Source organism: Aulonocara stuartgranti (assembly GCF_965226115.1).
Source record: "Aulonocara stuartgranti genome assembly, chromosome: 3".
NCBI lineage: Eukaryota > Metazoa > Chordata > Actinopteri > Cichliformes > Cichlidae > Aulonocara > Aulonocara stuartgranti.
In genome coordinates, this window is record NC_138941.1 from 2507787 (window position 1) to 2523710 (window position 15924).

A 15924-nucleotide genomic window follows, 5' to 3' on the forward strand; every position below is an offset into this window, starting at 1 on the left:
TCCAAAGGTTTCTCCATGTAACGATCTGCTAGAGGGTGTGGGGGGGCCACAGCCCCGTCCTTTATGGTATCAAACAGGTATGGAGGAGATCAAAACTCCAGACATCCAGAGGCCCCCAGAACACAAGAGACCAAGGAAGACCCACAGAGGGGCAGCCGCGCCACTGTCCCAGTAAGAGCTGAGGAGAGTCCCAGATGAGGGCTCACTCAGCAGCCGCGGAGCAGAAACCAGGGGGAGTTGCAGTGACGCGCCCGTGAGCTCCGCCGGCAGCCAGCCGTGCCTGAGTGACCGAGCCCCAGGCCGAGAGGCCGGGGGCACCCCACCTCCGAAGTGGCCCGAGCGAGCCCCAATAAGCGGCCGCCAAGGAGTGAGCCGGTGTGTGTTGATTTTTTTGACACGCACCGGAGCTTCAGCTTCAAGCGGACCATCAGCACTGTTAGTTCTCTCAGTCTCAGAGCAGCGTTTCTAATTTTGATTGAAACTGTCAGAGAAAACGGCAGCCTCGAGCAGCCCGGATATTAGTTTACAGAGGCTGTTAGAATTATATGTCTAATGTTAAAATGTTGGTGACACAATAATTTCATCCTAATGGCACTGACGTATTCATAGGGTTCATTTTTGAGACAGAATATCATGAGGTAGTCACGATTTTGCAAATTTTCCACCTTGTAGTGCAGTTTGCACAGTTTTAAAATGCACTCAGCCTACAAACATTACTGACGAGTCAGGATCTGCACAAAGTGACAGAAACACTGAAGCAGCTGCACATTTTATTCTTATTGTCATGTTTGTCCTGTTTGTCAGGTGACAGAAGAACCAACACAGAGCTCAGAGAGCAATGGTGACACAAGGTCACAGGTGAAACTGGAGAATGACCTGATGGTTCATGACTGTATTTGAAGCACATGTGTGACTGCATGTATGTGGAGTGTCTCACTGTTATTGATCAGGTGACAGAGGCAGCTCTGCCATGTAGCTCAGAGGTGGAGAGGAGAGCTCACAGGTGACTGTAGATTAACTAGTATTTATCATGACAGTTGTCAGGCTGCTGATGTAAACTGATTCATTAGTGTATGTTTGACAAAGAATCTGAATTGACACGTCTCACTTTTTATATGACACGAATCCATGTGTTATTTTATCAGGTGACAGTATGTCCTAGTGCAGTCAGAGGGGAGGAGCCAGGGCCAAAGGTGAGGCCCATCAAGCACAGAATAATAATTTAATCTGAGGATAAAACGCAGGTACTGAAAGAAGCTTCAGTGCTCTCAGAAGACTAAAAACATGCTAAGGTCAACAATGACTCAAACGAGATGAAACAATGCTGCTGTGTGTCCACCAGCAGAGACTGGACAGTATAGATGGAAAACCAACATGCCAGCAGTTTGTCTCTGTTAGTGAGAGGAGCAGGCCTGTGTTTGGCTGCTTCACATAGTGGACACTGAGTTGTTGTGTGAGACACCAGTAGGATTAATGTCTGTTGCTGTAACAGCAGCTCATGTTTAGAATAAAAAGCTCACTGATCTGATCGGGGCAACAGTGCCTAAACTGTTGCATCATGTTGCTGAGAGATCTTTTACTTTGTGGTCATCTGAGATCATCATCAACTTTATTTATAGAGCACTTTAAAACAACCACAGCTGACACAAAGTGCTGTACACTGGAACTGTAAAATAAAATTACATGAGATATAAATAAAACACAAATAAAAGAAGAGTGAAATCATTAATTAAATAACTACTTCAATTAAAAAAGAAACTAAGTCTCACTGAGGTTAAAAGCCAAGGAATAAAAGTGGGTTTTAAGACGTGATGTAAAAGTGGACAGTGAAGGGGCCTCTCTAACATGCATGGGCAAATCATTCCATAACTTGGAGCCACAATAGAGAAGGCCCCGCCCCCTCTGAGCTTCCTCCTGGATCTCGGTACCTCCAGGAGCAGCTGGTCAGCTGACCTGAGAGACCGACAGGGTGTGTGGAGATGAAGAAGCTCAGAGAGGTAAGGCAGGGCAAGACTGTGAAGGCATTTAAAAACAAACATAAGAATTTTAAAATGAACTCTAAAAGACACAGGCAGCCAGTGCAGAGAGGCCAGCACGGGGGTTATATGCTCTCTTTTTTGAGTTCCTGTTAGGAGTCGTGCAGCCGCATTTTGAACCAGCTGCAGACGTGAGAGCAACGACTGACTGACCCCCACATAAAGTGAGTTACAGTCGTCCAGGCGGGAAGAAATAAAAGCATGGATCACTGTTTCAAGGTGCTGCCTCGAAAGAAAAGATTTTACTCTTGCCAGTCGCCTTAAATGATAAAAACCGGACTTCACCACTGCTCTGATTTGGTTGTCCAATTTAAAATCACTGTCCAACTTAAAACCAAGGTCAGTAGATGAGTAGTTTTATGGACAAAACCCAGCAGGTCATTCAGTGTTCCCTTAGTACACTGAGTTCCCTTGTCTAGTTCGCGTCTATGTGTATCCTAAGTTCCTATATCCCCGTGTTCAGTCAGTGTTTGTGTCTGCCCTGTTCCCACGTCTCTGTTCCCTTTGTTATAGTGCCTGCCCGTGAGTCTGTGTTATGTTTCCTGTTTTACTTTGAAAGTCCATGTCTGATGTTAATGTGTCTGGTTTTGCTTCCCCTTGTCTCGTTAGGCCTGATTTGCCCCAGCTGTGTTTCCCTCCTGTTACCCATTCCCTGATTGCTCCCTCTGTGTATTTAAGCCCTGTGTTTCTCTGTGTCTGTGTCGCCATCTACTGTTTTCACACAGCCACACCTAACAAGTGCTAATGTATCAGAGATGTTGGTGTACTATAACTGAAGTAATGATGTTAAGTCCTTAAAGTCATATTCTTTATTGTCATGACTGTATTTGAAGCTATTTTTATTTTTGTATGATACCTGATTTATATGAAACATGGCTGCAGTAAACTAAAGTCTACAATACTTAGTCAGTCATTTGTTTAATAGTAATTTAACATTATATCATTCACATATAATATAATTCACATCGCACAGAGACTACAAGCCCATTATCATCAATGGAGCTCCAGTGGAGAGGGTGCAGTCCTTCAAGTATCTTGGTGTCCACATCTCCTCAGACCTGACACATTCAGGTCCAGACCAAAAAGGCTAGGCAGCGCCTGTATCACCTACGACAACTGAGGAAGTTCAGGGTCTCTCCAAAGATCCTCAGGATTTTCTATACAGGCGCTGTGGAGAGCATCCTCACACAGAACATGACATCGTGGTTCGGGAACAGCTGTGTGAAGGACCAAAAAGCTCTCCAGAGAGTGATCCGTACAGCAGAACGCTGCTGCAGGATTGCTCTCCCCCCGCTTCAGGACACCTACACCAGGAGATGCCGGACTAGAGCAGATACTGAAGGACCCGTCCCATCCTGGCAACAAACTGTTCCAACTCCTGCAATCTGGTAGAAGGTTCCGCATCATCCGGGCAAGGACAGAGAGACTCAAGAGGAGCTTCTATCCCCAAGCCATCCGTGCCCTAAACACACACACCCGCCCTCTCACATCATCTATAATTGACTGAGACAGGACTCTTCCAGACACTAAACCAAGGCACAATGTACATTTCAATTCCTTTAACTTTAAATATGCTTATATTGTCTATCCTGTAAAATAGTCAGACGTCTATTCATATTAATGTACAGAATTCACCTGCTTGCTGCTACTACTGCACATTCACCCAGTGTATATGCTATATATATGTGTATATATACTATATATGTGTATATATCACTGCTGCCTGTAACTACGCTCAAACTGTTAATGCGATCTTATTTTAATAAACAACACTGTCAAATGCAAAACTGGGGTGGCACTTGGGGTGGCAAGGGATCATTTTAGGGTGGCACATGCATGCCACCCTTCTAGATCCGCCCCTGAAGACATCACATGTTTGCAAAAGTGCTCTAATGTTTTCGGAGACAACCCCTTGGCTTCCGTACTTGCGCATCGCTGTTCCACTGATGTATTGTTGTTCTAGTTAGAGTATTGTTGTTAGCCTATAGCCTATCATTCAGCATCGCCTCACTCAAAACGCGCAATGGGTGCTTCGACTTACAAAAATGTTCCACTTATGAAAATGTTCAACTTACGAAAGACCTTCGGAAACGAATTAATTTGGTAAGTCGGGGTTCCACTGTACCTTACAGTGTAAACAAGTATGACTAGGTGTCTGTTGAGTCTCAAGTAAGTTGCCTGCAATGATATTTAAAGTCCAGCAGGTGTCAGTATGGAGCAAAACAGCAACACTGTGTCGACACAGTATCGGTACAGTTTGGGGAATGTGCTGAAACGCTTCACGAGGCCTCATCTACCCATCACTAAACAAAACTAACCTCAAACCTGAAATCCTTAGAAAGATATGCAGGGAGACATGAAGGAGACGACACAGACGAACCAGCGACGAACACGAGACAACACACACTATAAATACACAGAGGGGAAACTACACACAGGAGGGAGGCACGGCCGATTCTGATTGACAAGACGAGACAGGGGAAACGCAAACTGAACACTCTGGCATAAGACACAGACCTTCACAATAAAACAGGAAATGCAGAAGGAAGCCACATAACAAGCCCTAAAACTAGAACTCAGGAAACACTAAAAAACTAAGGAACCATGAGAAGGAACCAAAACTCAAAAAACACTGGGCCACCCACCCAGGACCATAACACTTCAGATCTGAGCAAGCACGCTGCCATGGGAACGTGACATTGACAGAGAAACCCCCGGATCCTCCCCCTGACATGACCGCTGTGGGCAGACCTCCACCCGCCCCACTCGGGAGTGGAAACACAAAACATTATTTTATGTCATGTGCTGGAATATACAGGAAATAGGTTTAAATGTTAAACACATTTCATCAAGTCAAAAACAGCTATAATATAATTTAATCTTTTCTTGATGCATAAAATAAAAAGATTAAAAACAATAAAACACTTAAAAGAAAGGCTTTTTAATTTGATTCATTTCTATATGATGGATTATGCAGAAAAAGTCTCGGGCTGAAACGTCTACTTTCTACTTTATTACGTATTCAAGTCGTGTTTTTTTAAAGAGTAAAGTAACCAAATACTTTTGAAAATAAGTAATCAGTAAAGACATGGGATTACTTAGTAACTGAGTACTTATTTCCAGTAACTTGAGCAGCACAGCTTGTAATGAAGTAAATGTTGTGTATGATGTGAATGAAAGAGAGCCTGGTGAGGTGAGTCAGTCTTTACACAGCTCTGTTAACAACATGTTGTTGCTGCTGCACAAAGATCAGGAATGCTGCAAACTGAAACTCTGCTGCAGGCAGTGACTCGTTTTTCTAGTTTAAACTTCCCTGGAAGATTGTTCAACTTGAAAACAGCCAACATCATTATCAACACCTCTCACTGTAAACTCAAACCATAAAACCCTTAAGGATCCACGGCCTTATGGTTTTTTAAACTGATGATCTTAAACATGTGAGCTCATCAGAACTGAAAATGAAGACAACCAGTTGGCTCAATTCTACCGAGTGCAGCTACATTTCAAGCTTAAATACATTTCTCCTGTAACTGTGTTTTCTTGGCCTCCATCAATGAAATACTGCACAGTTTATATTTAATAAATATGCAAACATTTTAAAAAGAAAACATGTTTAAGATCGTGTAAGTACTGTTGAATATGTTAATGGCAGGTTTGATGAAATTACAAACGTGGTCAGTCTGATGTATGATCTGATGCAAACTGCAGTTCTGTTAAATACTGTGTTGACATGTTGATGCGTCACAAAGATCAGGTCTGCTCCAAATGAAACTCTGCTGCAGTTACCAGTGTTTCCAGTTTAAACTTCCATGGAGACTGTGTGCTTGGCTGAAAACAGCAGCATCATTGAAACACGTCTGATTGTCATGAATATGATGTGAGAGCGAGCAGAGAGCTGATGCTGACTTCAGTAAAGAGCTCAGCTGTGACTGACTGTGTGGATTATATATGTTATACCTGGAAGTGTCTCTGCATGTCTGTGACTCTGGATTAATGTGATCCGTGAACAACTTTGTGACGTCTGCATGTTAGTGATGGTCTCACAGTAAAGTCTAGAGTATTACATGAAACATAACCTTATTGACGCCACTGATTTGTGTGTTGTTTCCCAGAACACGCGACTCTTAGCAAGACATTCTTGGAGATACACGTTTACCTCGTAAAGTCTGGTTAGCGTTGCTGAAAGGTTTTAATTCAACCCAAACGATGATGCTGAAATAAAAGTCCGAGACAAAACTGTTTGGTTCCAGTGTGTCCAAACTCTGATCTTGTGTTTCCTATATTAGAGCTGGAAAGCTGCTGAACACGTTTCCATGTTAGTTCCTGCAGCAGCCACTGAAACAGCATTTCTACAGTCCAGCACTGATTCAGCTCATAACAAGGTTCAGGTTGGTTCCTGCTGTAGACTCTAATAAAAAATGTCTATCTATTACAAACCAGACAATTTTTCTTGGATTGACGTTTTGTAAATGTCCACAGCAGTAGGTGGAGGAGGAGGTGGGGCCCTCAGGCAGCAGACTCTCTTTGTAGAACCAGGAAACCAATCAGAAGGAACTCGGGTTAAAGAGAGCGAGGAGGATTCAAATGCAATGATATCCTGCTCAGCTACAGCTGACGGTCAGTGAGAAACAGCAGCTTATTAAAAGTTTTTAAATTACTGACAGACGGAGCAGCTGCTATGTAAAAGTGCAGGTTAGATATTTGGAGCCATCACTGAAATCCTCGATCAGCTCTGCTTTTGACCCCACATCTAAAAATGTCAAAGGACAGTTGGTTTGTAGACGTCAGGCTCTGAGGTTTACCAAGAGAGTCTAACAGGAAGCCCAACAGTGCACGTCAGAACTTCTCTGACACTGTTATACCAGAAATGTCCTTACCTGGTTGGCAAACCCACCAACCTGACACACCTGAAGTCTTTGGCACAAGTCGTGTTGACTATGTTCACTCAGGTGCTTGTTCTTCAGACCATGTTGTGATTGATGAACCTGACTTGACTCCTACCAAGACTGACTCAGATCTCACTGCACCACAGCCAGTAAGGTGGAGGCGCTCTGACAGAGAAAGACATCCACCTGAGAAGTTTCCTTATGAGGAAGTAGGAGAGCCGCTGACCTTGGCTATTAGCTCCTTTTCTCAAACCTCAGCTGTTGCATTCTCCACAACTGTTACTCCACCACGTCCACGTTGGTCAACGATGCATGAAGGGACTCGCCCGGTGGCGCCAGTGTCCGGCAGCCTGGCCTCTGTCAGTGCGCCCCAGGGCAGCCGTGGCTACAATGTAGCTGCCATCACCAGTGTGTGAATGTGTGTGTGAATGGGTGGATGACTGAATGTAGAGTAAAGCGCTATACAAATGCAGGCCATTTACCATTTAAGTCGTGTGGAAATGTGGAGAGTCTGTGAGCTGCATTCACAAACAGGTTGGATCACTCTGAATGACAGCGATTAGAGGAGGGTCTTCCATCAGTACCAAGCTCTGCTGATTTTCATTAATAAAACTTAAACCTGCTCAGTGAAAAACAGAGTGAAATCAGACAAGACTGAGTCCACTTTTAACTTTGTTTCGTCAGATTTAACAGGAACTCATCTGAAGATCAGCCTCCTCCCTGTACGGGGAAAATTCCTATCAAGTCTCCACCTGTCCTGCTTCAGGTGAAGCCCCGCCTCCTTCCAGGAATCACCTGTGTGTCTGTGTTTAGTGTGCAGCTGTGCAGCTTGTTGTTGGTGTGTGAAGAAGCTGTAAGTTTGCTCTGTTTCCTCCTTTAACAGTTTGTCTTTAGGAACTTTATGAGCAGATCAGGAAGTGAGACGTTTGTATTTACATAAAATAAAACCAATGAGATGATTTGATGATTGGCTGAATCCACTCTGGTTATCAGTCAGTAACTCTGCACTCAAACATTTGTCTTTGATAAACAGTTTAAAACGATCTGAATGAAACTTTGGATCCAACATCACTGGTGGAACAATGATCGTCCCTTTAACTGGAAACAGATGAAACCAGTTTGTTCTTCAGAAGCCGACATTCAGGTTTTACTGAGTGACGTCAAAACAACATGAAGCTGCTCCAGCTCAGTTCAGGGTCACTGCAAACAGAGATAATCAGAAGTAAATACAGACTCTCTCACACACCATCAATATTTAAGGATGTTTTCACTGCGGTTTAAATCCTACATATACTTGATGTTGATGCAGGAGTAAAGCCTCTCAGAATCAAACACATTTAAGCCTCTGTGACTCAGGACTGTGTGAAGTGCACAATCGAACACTTTTTAATCTGTTTCAAGTTAAACACAATGAAGTGTTCAAAGGAAAAACATGTTACTATGTGAATCCTGCTTGATGGACCAGAGCAGAGCCTCCCTCTGTGCTCTGTTCATCACTCTGTCAGTCTGAGTTATTCATGAAGCACAAGCAGCTGATGATAAGCTGGTTAATGTTGGCACACACACACACTGTGACACTGTCAGACATGAGGAAGTGTGCAGGTAAACTCTGCTCAGAAATGACAATGAGGAGGTACACAGACTGATGGAGCTCATAGAGTGAGACGTTTATTTTACATGAAGTAAACCTGATGTATGACCTGATCTGTGGATCAAACTGATGTGTTTAATAACCTGTTGTTTAGGGCTGGGCGATATGGCCTCAAATCCATATCACGATATATTCTTCTGTATAACATATTTTCCACACTTAAAATCCTTTAATTTCCTCAAAAATCGAGAGTGTGCCTTATGTATGAATTCTGGTTGTGCTTACTGACCTCGAACCGATTTTGGCTGCAGAAATCTGTTAAAAATGTTTTAGTACAACTTTGGTAAGCAGCACTGCTTGATGGATCGTCAGAGCATTACGGCTGCCGTAGTGAGGAGCTTCACGGAGTAATCTGGGTCCTAAACTCCGACAGCTTCAGGTACCAAAGTCAAACGAACACTGAGAGTTAAAAACGGTCTAAATTCTTTCATCTTTAATAAAATCATCAGCGTTGCTGCTTTACCAGGTGTAACAATTAAGTTTAACATCCAGGCATCCATGAAAACAGAATTTATTAAATTTTACGGAGTTAGAAGTTAACAGGAAGTTAGCTCGCTAGTTTCCACCTAAACATTTCATACCATGTTCTGACAGAGATTTTTGAAACAAATTCAAACAGCTCTGCTATCACTTCCAACATAAATGAAGACAGAAAACTAAACAGCAGTGGCGTTTGCAGGGTTACTGAAGTTGGACTACCTGGTATATAATGTTGTGCTACGTGACTGCTAGCGACACAGCTATGTTAGCATAACATTAGCACAGTGAAGCTGGAGGATGAACGCCAACTTTTTTTCCACTTGATAAAAGTTAACGTGAGTTATTAATATACTGCAACAACATGGGAACAGAGCAGCTGTGAGAGAATTCAACATTAATGAATCAATGTTACAGAGGTGGAGGAAGCGCAGTTTTTGGCTTTCCCCATATTTCAAAAGTGCTTCATCTCTTTGCTGTGACTGTCGCCCGCCATAATTTGCAGATGATAATGGTTGTAGCCGCTGCGATGCTTTCGACCAAAACAGGCACAGCTTGATGACATCATCAACATGCGCTTTTGCAGTAGAGCAGTATAGTCAAAATCTCTATCGTTGGCCAAATTTATATCATTTCTATCGTATATCGTTTCTATCACCCACCCCTACTGTTGTTACTGTTGATGCGTCACAGAGATCAGCTGTGCTACAAACTGGAACTCTGCTGAACTGGATTTACTCGTTTGGTGAACTTCCAAGAACGAATGCTTCCTTGGCTGAAAGCAGTGAACGTAATTTAAAAAAAAAACAGCTTTACTTGCACATAAATCTGTCAGTAAAGTCTGGATAATAAATTCTGGTGGTGTTATAGGTTCTCTTGGTCAGCTTGGTGTTGGTTTGGCTCCTGCATAAAACAGTTTGCTCTCATATTTGACACTGACAGGAACAAAGAGTAAAAAACTGAAAAAGAGAGACGAGTTAAAGCAGAAGATATTTTGTGTGTCAGAACATGTGATCCTCACCAAGACAGGCAGAGAAAAAGCTCTGATTATTGTTGCTGAACTGCAGTGTTGGGAAGGTTACTTTTAAAATGTATTCCATTACAGAATACAGAATACATGCCCCAAAATGTATTCTGTAACGTATTCCGTTACGTTACTCAATGACAGTAACGTATTCTGAACACTTTGGATTACTTAATATATTATCATGCTTTTTACAACAACGTGAATGTACTATTGCTGGGTGATTTATTACTATTACTGAAGGTCCGCGACTCCGAACTGTAGTAAAGGCACCTCTGACTAATACGGCGGGGTCCCTGTCGGCTCATAGCCGAAAAATAGCTTTACTTTGTTGTGTGGGTCAACTTTTCTTGCGAGAGACAGAGAGAGGCGTTGAAAGACTGCTCCAACGGAACTTATTGTTTTCGGAGGAAAACACGAACACGGTGTACAGTCGAGTCTTAATAGCTTACTTACAACTGGGCTCGTCAGGCACTCTTCTTGGCTGCAGTGGTTATTATTATATTTACATGCTTCCAGCTCCCGTTTTTTCTCGATGACAACTCGTACCTTTCCACTCGCCTTTTTCTCCCTCCTCGCGCTCACAGACACATAACGTGTATGGCAGTCCATTCTCCCTGCAGCACGGACTACACTGCCCATGATGCTACATTCTTTAGAGCTATGCTTGTAGCATTCTGCCTGTTAGCTTAGCACAACAACAACAACGAAAAGGCGCTCTCTCACCCAGGAAACACACAGTCGCAGAGAGAGAGAGAGAGAGAGAGAGAGAGCGTCGCCCTGTAACCATGGCAACCGTAACGCTGCCGCCTGGAACATCAGAACGTAGCTGTCAAACAAAACCCAAACAGTCCTGACCCGCGACAAAATGAAACAGGAAAGTACCGCAGTGTAATCCATTTATTTCACCAAAGTAACTGTATTCTGAATACCACCTTTTTAAACGGTAACTGTAACGGAATACGTAACGGTGGTACATGTATTCTGTTACTCCCCAACACTGCTGAACTGTGATGGTGAACAGTCTCCTCTGTTGATCCCAGTGTGACTGAAGTCCGTGTGATGAGTGAGGACTGAGCCTGTGTTGGTCAATCGTCTCTAAACAGGATGTGAAGCATCAGTTCAGTCGTATTAAAGCCCTGAATAAACAGTCCTTCTGGATCCACTGTCTGTGTTTGGCTCCTCATCTTCAAAGACTCAACACAAGATGTTGGTCACATCAACATAAAACACAGGATTTGCTGCAGATGTTGAAGTGTGTTCTCCATATGAGAGAAGCTGCTGATCGTGTTTGTATGTTAGCACCTGTAGGATCGATGAACAGCTCTGACTCAGTTCACTAACCAGGCTCAGGGGAATAACTGGGATATTTCCCCAACAGAGACGTCCTGCTGGGATCGTTTTCCTGCTCTACACTCTGGTGTTTCTGCTCAAAAAAACAACAAAATGAATTTCCATGAGCCTACAGATCGTGGACTTCTTTGAGAAACTTAAAGAAGACGCTTTTCTTTCCTTAGATTGAACTTAAAGAAAGGATTTGAGGAGCAGAAAAGTTTTTAAAGATCAATTAAACATATTAATAAATATTCTGTTTATTTTACGTTATTTAGGTGTTTAGGTTATTTTTCTGTTTTCTGTAACATGTCTGCTCTCGTGTCGTTATCAACAGTGTATCAATGCATTCCTGTGGGTGGAGACAGAAACACACACCCAAAAAGAGCTCAGAGCAAGAATAAAAGAGGAGGAGACAGGATCAGAGTGGGACAGTGGAGCTTGTTGTTGGTGTCTCTGTGTGAAGAAACTGTAAGTTTGCTTTGTTTCCTCCTTTAACAGTTTGTTTGTTTCTGTGATGTTTGGACCTGATGTTCTCCATCACACCGACACTCTCTCTCCCCTCTGTTCCATATGTGACAGAGGGGAGAGAGTCTCTCACTCAGAGAACCAAGGTTACAATGTAACCACACGTTCCGCTCTTGTGTTTGAATCCTCATGATTATAGATTATTGATTGGCTGGAATCAAACAGTTTGAAGAACATTTATTCATGTGGTAGTTTCAGCTGCTGCTCACAAATCTGATAACAGGAACAAGTTAGTTCCACGAGGAAGACGTTCGTCTGGGCGCGTTGGCCTCGTCGGTCATGTGACCGTGTTACTGTTCGGGCTCAAACTGATACGAGTGGTTTAGCAGGTGTGACAGGACGATGCTGCACAGCCTCATTGTTCAGGTGTGAGTCAGACTCTGAGTCTTTATACAGTCCTGTTTAACAACATGTTGTTCCTGTTGATGCGTCACAGAGATCAGCTGTGCTAAACTCTGCTGCGTGCAGCTACTAGTTTCTCTAGTTTGGTGATGGAAACGTCGATGAGACTGTTTCCATCACCAAACATCACGAGGAACACCTCTGAGTCTGACTCTGACTCTGTGCATAAAACCACAAATATCCCTTCATGTCTGTTCATCTGATTCTGTAACGTGAGAAACTTTGATGTCTGAGTTTTGTTCTATCATTAAAGTCCAGACTCGTAATTCTTAGAGGTTGGACTCAGCAGACTCTCCATAACACAACATCATCACAGTCCTTCACTTATGATTTCATATGATTGCAGTTTTGAGTGTTATAGTGATGTGTTTTCATGTTGTTGCAGGTCCTCTGAGTGTCTTTGAAACCTGTCAGTTAAAACGAAGATCTTTCACTTCATTTCCCTCAGTACGTTTCAAGACGCTAGTGTCATGGTTGCTAGGCAACCTGACACTTTCTGATTTACATGCGCTCACTTCCTGTGTTGTAACAAGTTAATTATCCTGAGCGCACACTGGGCAGGGAGACTCCGCCTCCATTAAAACAAACTAGATGTGGAAGTAGTGACGTTTTAGTTTAGTGCAGACGTGAGAGATGAGTGTCGTTACATTACTGTTCAGTTTGTGTTACAGCGTTTATTGTCCACACGTGTTATCAGACAGGATTATTTCAACGATCTCATGTTTATTTTATCCTCCTGTAACTTTATGAAGAGCTAAACTGTCAGCACTAGTTAGTCCTTATAAGAACTGTTTGTGAGCTAAGAATCAACAATGACAAAGACTGTGAGTGTCATGCAGTGAGTCCTCAGAATTAGGCTGATTTTTAAATTATGCAGGACTCTGTGTCAATCAAAGCTAGAAGCTGGTGTAGCGTTGAGCTTTATTGTTAATTTATTTAAACATATATATATATATATATATATATATATGATGCCCTACCCATGATCAGCCGAGAGGATGAGACAAGGAACATTCAAGAATACATCACGAAGATGGCCCCAACTGACAGCGTGCTCAGTTACCTCAGGCAGCAGAAACCCAATAAAGAGGAGGGAGACGAGGAACCATCATGGAAGGACAGGCCCCTGCACGGTATGTACCACCGGCAGATAGAGGAGGTGGCTGATATCCAGAAATCCTACCAGTGGCTGGACAAAGCTGGACTGAAAGACAGCACAGAGGCACTAATCATGGCAGCACAAGAACAAGCTCTGAGCACAAGATCCATAGAGGCTAGGGTCTATCACACCAGGCAAGACCCCAGGTGCAGGCTGTGTAAAGATGCCCCAGAGACAATCCAGCACATAACAGCAGTGTGCAAGATGCTAGCAGGCAAGGCATACATGGAACGCCATAACCAAGTGGCCGGCATAGTGTACAGGAACATCTGTGCCGAGTATAACCTGGAAGTCCCGAGGTCAAAATGGGAGATGTCCCCAAGGGTGGTGGAGAATGACCGAGCTAAGATCCTGTGGGACTTCCAGATACAGACGGACAAAATGGTGGTGGCTAACCAACCGGACATAGTGGTGGTAGACAAACAGAAGAAGACGGCCGTAGTGATCGATGTAGCGGTTCCGAATGACAGCAACATCAGGAAGAAGGAACACGAGAAGCTGGAGAAATACCAAGGGCTCAGAGAAGAGCTCGAGAGGATGTGGAGGGTGAAGGTAACGGTGGTCCCCGTGGTAATCGGAGCACTAGGTGCGGTGACTCCCAAGCTAGGCGAGTGGCTCCAGCAGATCCCGGGAACAACATCGGAGATCTCTGTCCAGAAGAGCGCAGTCCTGGGAACAGCTAAGATACTGCGCAGGACCCTCAAGCTCCCAGGCCTCTGGTAGAGGACCCGAGCTTGAAGGATAAACCGCCCACAGGGGCGTGCTGGGTGGGTTTTTTTTTTTTCGGTTTTTTTTTCTTTTTTTCGTTTCATGGGACCGGTCCCATCCAACTACCGACCAATAACCTGCCTCAGCACCACATGGAAGCTAAGGCTAAGATGAACAGGCACATGGGTCAATACATGACACAGAAAGGGATTGGCAAGAATACCAGAGGCGCAAAACACCAGCTACTGGTAGACCGAGCAGTCAGCCGAGACTGCAGTACCAGACTGACCAACCTGTGCACTGCCTGGATTGATTACAAGAAGGCCTATGACTCAATGCCCCACACCTGGATCCTGGAATGCCTAGACCTATACAAGATCAACAGGACCCTAAGAGCCTTCATCAGGAACTCAATGGGGATGTGGCGTACAACACTAGAGGCCAACCTGAAGCCCATAGCACAAGTCACCATCAAGTGCGGGATCTACCAAGGAGATGCTCTGTCCCCACTGCTGTTCTGCATAGGCCTGAACCACCTCAGTGAGATCATTAACAAGACTGGCTACGGATACCGACTACGGAACGGAGCAGTTGTCAGCCACCTCCTGTACATGGATGACATCAAGCTGTATGCCAAGAGTGAACGAGACATCGATTCACTGATCCACACTACCAGGCTATACAGCAATGACATTGGAATGTCGTTCGGACTGGAGAAGTGTAGTCGAATGGTAACAAAGAGAGGGAAGCACCACAGTCCAGGATGAGACAACGAACATCCAAGAATACATCACGAAGATGGCCCCAACTGACAGCGTGCTCAGTGAGTACCTCAGGCAGCAGAAACCCAAGAAAGAGGAGGGAGGCGTTCACTTTACTGTCAAATACACTTAATAACTTTAAACAGCTGCAGTTATCAAGTGAAAACAGCAAAGATGTCAGGGCTGGGCTGAGCCCCAGTGTTTCTACATCCTAGTAATACCTCAGACAGTCACAACTCATCAAAGCTTCTCGTTATCATTAGGACACATTTAGTTCAATATCATTTCACATTTCTGTGTCATCATCCATCAAATGTTGACACATAGTGAGTTTGTCATTCTCTCAGCTGACACTGAGATGAAGCAGAAAGAAGCAGCTGATATTTGGACAGCACGCATGATGGAAAGAGAGGGAGAGTGTAACCCGTGCTTATTTTATTGCCACTGATATTTTTATTTTATTATAAATGTTACTTTTTGTAGAGTGTTGAGTTTTCCCATGTTTCTGTCCTTAACTTGTTGAGCCCCAAAGTTCACGTATTCTGTGAAGAATTTCTTATTTAATTTTGTACAAATGGGATACAGAAACAATTTGTTAGTAGAAATATGTGTTTTATTTTACAAGTGAAGTGATTGCTCTGCACATTTATTTACAGGCTGAGCTTTATGTGCCACTATGAAATCTTATGTGAAATTTTATGTGAAATGCGCAAGTTATCTGATGCCACTGGAGATGTTTGCAAAGGACGCTCTCAATCTGAAGGCCACCTGTAACAACACAAGGACTGTAGACATGCAGGAGCTGCACAAGCCAATAAGCAGTCAGCAGAACTCCCATCCTGATGCAGTGCACATTATAGCTGGGGACTTCAACCATGCTGACCACATATTTGAACAGCATATTAAATGTGCAACAAGGGGGGAAAACACATTGGATAAAACCTACAGCAGACCAGCTGG

At 43.6% G+C, this 15924-nt stretch overlaps 1 protein-coding gene across 1 annotated transcript in view; it reads left to right on the forward strand.

Moving 5' to 3' along the window:
- LOC309700386 (protein NLRC3-like) overlaps nt 1–15924 on the forward strand; it is a 123193-nt gene that overhangs the window by 85677 nt on the left and 21592 nt on the right. Inside the window, exon 2 of the mRNA XM_082523906.1 lies at nt 11744–11877. The gene's annotated coding sequence lies outside the window, so the exon portion shown is untranslated. The remainder of the gene's footprint in view (nt 1–11743; nt 11878–15924) is intronic.